Genomic DNA, 7,392 nt, shown 5'->3' with positions numbered 1-7,392 from the left:
ATTTTTGCACCACTCTGCGAATCATTTGCTGCCTCGAAAAAATTACTCAACTTTCTCTCTCCACTCACGCCCGCCGCGATGTGCGCTGGTAGCTGAAAATGGTAATTTGCGTCACTATTTAGACATTGAACCACCTTCAATTCCGTGGTAGTATAGAGGTTAGTATTCCTGCCTGTCACGCAGGAGACCCGAGTTCAATTCTCGGCCGTGGAAGTGGTATTTCTGGACAAGGGCGTTTCACACATTTATGCGCGACCGTTTCTTTACTGATTTTTGCACCACTCTGCGAATCATTTGCTGCCTCGAAAAAATTACTCAACTTTCTCTCTCCACTCACGCCCGCCGCGATGTGCGCTGGTAGCTGAAAATGGTAATTTGCGTCACTATTTAGACATTGAACCACCTTCAATTCCGCGGTAGTATAGAGGTTAGTATTCCTGCCTGTCACGCAGGAGACCCGAGTTCAATTCTCGGCCGTGGAAGTGGTATTTCTGGACAAGGGCGTTTCACACATTTATGCGCGACCGTTTCTTTACTGATTTTTGCACCACTCTGCGAATCATTTGCTGCCTCGAAAAAATTACTCAACTTTCTCTCTCCACTCACGCCCGCCGCGATGTGCGCTGGTAGCTGAAAATGGTAATTTGCGTCACTATTTAGACATTGAACCACCTTCAATTCCGCGGTAGTATAGAGGTTAGTATTCCTGCCTGTCACGCAGGAGACCCGAGTTCAATTCTCGGCCGTGGAAGTGGTATTTCTGGACAAGGGCGTTTCACACATTTATGCGCGACCGTTTCTTTACTGATTTTTGCACCACTCTGCGAATCATTTGCTGCCTCGAAAAAATTACTCAACTTTCTCTCTCCACTCACGCCCGCCGCGATGTGCGCTGGTAGCTGAAAATGGTAATTTGCGTCACTATTTAGACATTGAACCACCTTCAATTCCGCGGTAGTATAGAGGTTAGTATTCCTGCCTGTCACGCAGGAGACCCGAGTTCAATTCTCGGCCGTGGAAGTGGTATTTCTGGACAAGGGCGTTTCACACATTTATGCGCGACCGTTTCTTTACTGATTTTTGCACCACTCTGCGAATCATTTGCTGCCTCGAAAAAATTACTCAACTTTCTCTCTCCACTCACGCCCGCCGCGATGTGCGCTGGTAGCTGAAAATGGTAATTTGCGTCACTATTTAGACATTGAACCACCTTCAATTCCGCGGTAGTATAGAGGTTAGTATTCCTGCCTGTCACGCAGGAGACCCGAGTTCAATTCTCGGCCGTGGAAGTGGTATTTCTGGACAAGGGCGTTTCACACATTTATGCGCGACCGTTTCTTTACTGATTTTTGCACCACTCTGCGAATCATTTGCTGCCTCGAAAAAATTACTCAACTTTCTCTCTCCACTCACGCCCGCCGCGATGTGCGCTGGTAGCTGAAAATGGTAATTTGCGTCACTATTTAGACATTGAACCACCTTCAATTCCGCGGTAGTATAGAGGTTAGTATTCCTGCCTGTCACGCAGGAGACCCGAGTTCAATTCTCGGCCGTGGAAGTGGTATTTCTGGACAAGGGCGTTTCACACATTTATGCGCGACCGTTTCTTTACTGATTTTTGCACCACTCTGCGAATCATTTGCTGCCTCGAAAAAATTACTCAACTTTCTCTCTCCACTCACGCCCGCCGCGATGTGCGCTGGTAGCTGAAAATGGTAATTTGCGTCACTATTTAGACATTGAACCACCTTCAATTCCGCGGTAGTATAGAGGTTAGTATTCCTGCCTGTCACGCAGGAGACCCGAGTTCAATTCTCGGCCGTGGAAGTGGTATTTCTGGACAAGGGCGTTTCACACATTTATGCGCGACCGTTTCTTTACTGATTTTTGCACCACTCTGCGAATCATTTGCTGCCTCGAAAAAATTACTCAACTTTCTCTCTCCACTCACGCCCGCCGCGATGTGCGCTGGTAGCTGAAAATGGTAATTTGCGTCACTATTTAGACATTGAACCACCTTCAATTCCGCGGTAGTATAGAGGTTAGTATTCCTGCCTGTCACGCAGGAGACCCGAGTTCAATTCTCGGCCGTGGAAGTGGTATTTCTGGACAAGGGCGTTTCACACATTTATGCGCGACCGTTTCTTTACTGATTTTTGCACCACTCTGCGAATCATTTGCTGCCTCGAAAAAATTACTCAACTTTCTCTCTCCACTCACGCCCGCCGCGATGTGCGCTGGTAGCTGAAAATGGTAATTTGCGTCACTATTTAGACATTGAACCACCTTCAATTCCGCGGTAGTATAGAGGTTAGTATTCCTGCCTGTCACGCAGGAGACCCGAGTTCAATTCTCGGCCGTGGAAGTGGTATTTCTGGACAAGGGCGTTTCACACATTTATGCGCGACCGTTTCTTTTAGAGGTTAACTTGTTAACCTAGGTTAAATACCGATGCGGATGGTCGCGTCGCTCCGCTACCAATTCGCACTGCAGAGATGTAACGGTGAGGCGAGCGGATCCTCCCCGCTTTCCTTTTGTCATAACAGGGTCACGGGCTGAAGGATCTTCTGTATTTTTATCGTTGCCAATCGTGAGGTTCATGAGTAATGGAGCCCTAGGTCATCATATGCCTGCTTGCTTTTGTGCCCACTCTAGATTGAACTTTGCGTTGTTCGGGCTCTCTGATGTAGCTGTCTCTCATGGTCACCTCGATCGCTGCTCCTATGTCGCCACGCGATATTGTAGACCCATGACATGGGTCCCATGTATACCTCAGCAAGAAGATCCGGCAACCGTCGCTATGAGTTACTACGAGTCCGTGTATACCTGTGCAAGAAGACGTGGTGACCGTCGCTGAGCTACTACAAGCCCTTCTACGCTGCTGTCGACATGCAGCAGTTGTAAGACCCTGTATGCCTCCAGCGAGGACAGAGCAGCTGTCGCTATGCAGCATTTGTAAGACCCTGTATGCCTCCTGCGAGGGCAGGGCAGCTGTCGACATGCAGCAGTTGCAAAGACCCTGTATGCCTCCAGCGAGGACAGGGCAGCTGTGGCTATGCAGCAGTTGCAAAGACCCTGTATGCCTCCAGCGAGGACAGGGCAGCTGTCGCTATGCAGCATTTGTAAGACCCTGTATGCCTCCTGCGAGGGCAGGGCAGCTGTCGACATGCAGCAGTTGCAAAGACCCTGTATGCCTCCAGCGAGGACAGGGCAGCTGTGGCTATGCAGCAGTTGCAAAGACCCTGTATGCCTCCGGCGAGGGCAGGGCAGCTGTGGCTACGCAGCAAATTGCTGCCAGCAATCGGAAGACCCTGTATGCCTCCAGCGAGGACTGGGCAACTGTGACTATGCAGCATTTGTAACCCCCTGTACGCCTCCAGCGAGGACAGGGTAGCTGTCGTCATACAGCCTCGTAACTCCGTGTTTGCCTCCAGCGAGGACAGGGCTGCTGCCTCCATGCAGTTTTGTGGGCCCGTGCATGCCTCTAGCGAGGACATGGCAGCCATCGCTATGAGCCACTGTAGGCTTGCTCATGCCCCCGCAAACGGAGAGGGTAGCTACCGCTCTACAGCGTTGTGAGCCTATGTACACCTCTGCAAAGGGATCGAACAACTTTTGTTAGGCAGCTTCGGCGAAGCTGCTTTGCGAGGTAGTGCATGTCTTTGCAAGAGGACAGGGCAACCCTCGCTATGCAGCGGCATGGCAGTATTGTACGCCTGCGTTATACAGGCTGTTTGCGCCCCTGTAATATATAGCCACTGTCGCTATCGTAGCGATGCTACGCAGCGTTGCAAGCCCGCATACACCTCTGCAAGGCAGCGGACAAGGCTTTGAGTCCGTTTATGCCTTCCAACTAGCACCAGGCCCTGGTGATCAGAGTTGCCCTGGTGACCAGGGCAACTCTCCCCATGCAGCATCTTTGAGTTTGGACATTCCTCTAGACGACGGCAGGCTAGATATGAGCCTCAGCGTTCAAATACCAGGCGATCGTCGAGCCTGAGGGGTCGCCTGTCTCAGGAACTAACGGATTCCAATGCCGATGGTCGACCGCGTGCTATAGCGACGCCACGACTGCTTTACACTACCAATGTTAGCCTTACCCTGTAAGGTTCAGACCCGTACATCATGCGTGCTTAACGCGCAGCACCGTGCTGCCAGCACGCGTCATATGGCTGATGTGATACTTCAATCCTAATGTATCTGGGACCCATAAAGGGTGCTCCAGCACATAGAGCCCTTGTGACAAGGAGCTACTCTAAGTAGCCTACGCAACGCAGCGCACCGAGATATCCTGTGCCACTTGCAAATTGTAAGTATCACCGTGGGAATATCACGGCCCAGGTGACGAAAACCCGATGAGTGTTACCGTAACATAACTACTAATATTGTTATTACATGACGGCACACACCCGCTGCAAGCCGCATGCGTACGGCTTGTCAAGCTATGCATAATGCATAATGCATGGTATAGGACACAGCGTGTATTTCACACGGCTCGCGTCCCGCGAGTCGCCAAGGCTCAGCCATCTAACGTGACTCAGACGACTCACTGAACCTCACCTCAGTGTATGCCGTGGAGGCTAACCGTGCATCGTGGCAATTCCTCTTCGGTCACTGGGCACTGCCAGTCTAGAAGCACATTGTCGAGCTCAGACGTCGGTCGCTAGCAACCAGATGGCTGCGCTTCCTCAGTGTCCTCGAGAGAACCGAGGCTCCGCAATCGATTGCGGTAATCCAGTACCATCCAACTGATCAGAGTCTGATCAGTCTGATCATCAGACTGATCAGGTCGGTGATGCTGGATCAGCAGAGTCTACATCCTCTGCGATGCCCCACAGTTTTATCAGAGTAGACGTCTGACTCTGGGTCTAAGAGGACACTATGAATTATTCTTGCCTTTATCCGAGAAACTCTCGTCGGCGACCGCTCACCATAGTCGAACGGCAGGCTCCTGAAAGTAACTGCTAAAAAAAAGCGGCATGTGAGCAAAAGTTCACGAAGTTACTGCGGTGCGAGTGCCGCACTCACGCGTAGCAGAGAGGTCCTCTCTGTGTCTCAGAGTCCTGGACTCTGCTTACCCGTACCGACAGCTACCGTAACTGGTTACGGCTCGAGTGAGGCGAGCTTGAAGAGGACGTTGAATCCGTGGGACACAGGCTGCCAGCCAGCCTGGCCCAGCCTGGTGTTCTAAGTTGGGAGCGGATCTATTCAACTCAAGCCGATGGCACACTGTATGGTTTGAAACCATTGGTTTCATACAGTGTCATCATGACACTGTCATGCACTCTGGCACACTCACGATGTACATGCCATAGTAAGTATTGTCATTAGTCATCGCTCAGTGGGTAGTGTCACTCGTCGAGAAGCGCTGGTATTAGCGGGCTGAGCTCGTCGCCTAGCTTAGGAGAGCTAGACAATCGGAGGCTCAGTGAGACTGTCTCACGGTGAGGCCCTCACCTCCTCGCTCACTACCATGGGGTCGCTTTGCACTGCGATGACTGCCGCCTGGTCAGCAGCTTATAATATGAATAAAATAGTGGTTCGGGTCGATCCAGTCGATGGCATCAATCCTCTCGCTGGCAGGAGGAAACCAAGTGATGTCAAGTCGACATTGTCAACGACATGCCATTCCGGTTTTCAATATGGCCTGAGGCGGTCAGCCCAGGCGATCGGATCGGCGCCGTTCAAAGGCCAGGATCCTGAATTTCTCCGATTCGGATTTTGCTGTGGGTTTCACTGTGTTCCAGCAATCGGAACTCAGTTCTGAGCTGACAGTTCAGACTATAAACTGCAATCCGAAATGTTCCGGAGATCGTGGTACACCGCTGCGAACTCTCGAACATCCGGACAGCATTTGGCCGAGACAACTTGATGCGATCAATCAGGTTCCATCGAACAAGCAGCCAGGCGAAGCTTGCCAGTGCTCAGTGGCAAGCTCAGATTTACCAGTGGAGACCATAACTCGTTCGAGCGCATAACCCGCTTTAGCGAAAGTGGTTGCCCATCGAAATGATGGACGACAACCGCCGTGAGAGTCGGTCTCTCATAATGGTTGTGACACAACCATCAACGGTACCAATGGTTGTGCGAGACTCTCACTGAGAGTCGTATTTGTTTGTTGGGAGGGTGCCACTCACGGCGGCCGCCAAAGAACGAGCGAGTGTCTTTGTCAGAGACTCTGACTCAACCAATCAGCCTAGGTCAACAGAAACATTAACCGTCATCAGATTCATGACGCGAGAATTCCTCTCTGTTGTCAAGGGCTCGACACTGTCAAGCCAGGCGCCAAGAGCCGCGGCCCTCCGGCCAAGGGAGTGCCGCTGAATACCACCACCGATAACGTTGGACAGGCTAACGGTTCTAGTCTCGAACTACACTCTACTGCCATGATGGCAGTGCCATCGGGAACGATGGTCTCCGGTCGGAGGTGGCCTTTTTGGGCATGAACCTCTCAAGTCTCGGAGATGATGCTTCTGGTCGACACACTGCGGGAGGCGCTGGTGTTCCGTGGTTGTGCACACCACCCGCAGATGTAGAAGCGGACCCCGCCGAGAGCAGAGGAATAATCCTGGCGGAGGATGATCTCGCTCCGGGAGCAACATTCATTGATGTGACAAACCGCGCATTTAACAGGCCGAGCTAAACGATCGTGAGCTACTGTGAATCGATGATAGTCTAACAGTTAGACTGTAACTAAGCCGTATCACTTTAGACCCTCACACAAGCAGAGTCTGCTCAGCAGGCCGCGGGATTTTGCTGACACGGGGATTATGGGTTATTCGAATTTTCGTGCCAACCCGGTGTCGATTGGCAGCCGCTTAAAGCTTGGTGCCCATTATGGGCAGCCCATATAGCCTTCGGAGCAAGTCTCCTGCTACTCCTGCCCCGGGGTCTGGTGTGGGGAGCAAGTACCGAAGAGGGTGCAGACACGCACTGTCGGCACACTCACTGAGTGTCACTCAGACTCTGTGTCTCTGAGTGTCTTTCCCTCATCGATACTTCTAGGGTCGGTTCGTACCGAACCGCCCCACCAGACCCACGCGACCAGGAGTGGGATATTTAATAGAGGTTAACTTGTTAACCTAGGTTAAATACCGATGCGGATGGTCGCGTCGCTCCGCTACCAATTCGCACTGCAGAGATGTAACGGTGAGGCGAGCGGATCCTCCCCGCTTTCCTTTTGTCATAACAGGGTCACGGGCTGAAGGATCTTCTGTATTTTATCCCAATCCCACCACTCCCGGGAGCAAGTACCGAAGAGGGTGCAGACACGCACTGTCGGCACACTCACTGAGTGTCACTCAGACTCTGTGTCTCTGAGTGTCTTTCCCTCATCGATACTTCTAGGGTCGGTTCGTACCGAACCGCCCCACCAGACCCACGCGACCAGGA

At 51.8% G+C, this 7,392-nt stretch overlaps 9 non-coding genes across 9 annotated transcripts; all 9 read left to right on the top strand.

The window, feature by feature from the left end:
* Positions 1 to 141: 141 nt before the first annotated feature.
* Positions 142 to 213, top strand: Pmar_PMAR019416. Its single transcript has one exon. It is a non-coding gene; the product is annotated as a tRNA-Asp (tRNA).
* Positions 214 to 410: 197 nt separating this feature from the next.
* Pmar_PMAR019415 lies at positions 411 to 482 on the top strand. The gene has a single exon. It is a non-coding gene; the product is annotated as a tRNA-Asp (tRNA).
* A 197-nt stretch (positions 483 to 679) lies between these two features.
* On the top strand, positions 680 to 751 carry Pmar_PMAR019414. Its single transcript has one exon. It is a non-coding gene; the product is annotated as a tRNA-Asp (tRNA).
* Positions 752 to 948: 197 nt separating this feature from the next.
* Pmar_PMAR019413 lies at positions 949 to 1,020 on the top strand. Its single transcript has one exon. It is a non-coding gene; the product is annotated as a tRNA-Asp (tRNA).
* A 197-nt stretch (positions 1,021 to 1,217) lies between these two features.
* Pmar_PMAR019412 lies at positions 1,218 to 1,289 on the top strand. The gene has a single exon. It is a non-coding gene; the product is annotated as a tRNA-Asp (tRNA).
* Positions 1,290 to 1,486: 197 nt separating this feature from the next.
* On the top strand, positions 1,487 to 1,558 carry Pmar_PMAR019411. Its single transcript has one exon. It is a non-coding gene; the product is annotated as a tRNA-Asp (tRNA).
* A 197-nt stretch (positions 1,559 to 1,755) lies between these two features.
* Positions 1,756 to 1,827, top strand: Pmar_PMAR019410. The gene has a single exon. It is a non-coding gene; the product is annotated as a tRNA-Asp (tRNA).
* Positions 1,828 to 2,024: 197 nt separating this feature from the next.
* Positions 2,025 to 2,096, top strand: Pmar_PMAR019409. The gene has a single exon. It is a non-coding gene; the product is annotated as a tRNA-Asp (tRNA).
* A 197-nt stretch (positions 2,097 to 2,293) lies between these two features.
* Pmar_PMAR019408 lies at positions 2,294 to 2,365 on the top strand. The gene has a single exon. It is a non-coding gene; the product is annotated as a tRNA-Asp (tRNA).
* The last annotated feature ends 5,027 nt before the right edge of the window (positions 2,366 to 7,392 follow it).

This window comes from Perkinsus marinus (genome assembly GCF_000006405.1).
Source record: "Perkinsus marinus ATCC 50983 genomic scaffold scf_1104296966240, whole genome shotgun sequence".
Classification (NCBI taxonomy): Eukaryota; Perkinsozoa; order Perkinsida; family Perkinsidae; genus Perkinsus; species Perkinsus marinus.
The sequence above is the reverse complement of the archived record's forward strand: the minus strand, read 5'-3'. Positions and strand labels throughout refer to the sequence as shown.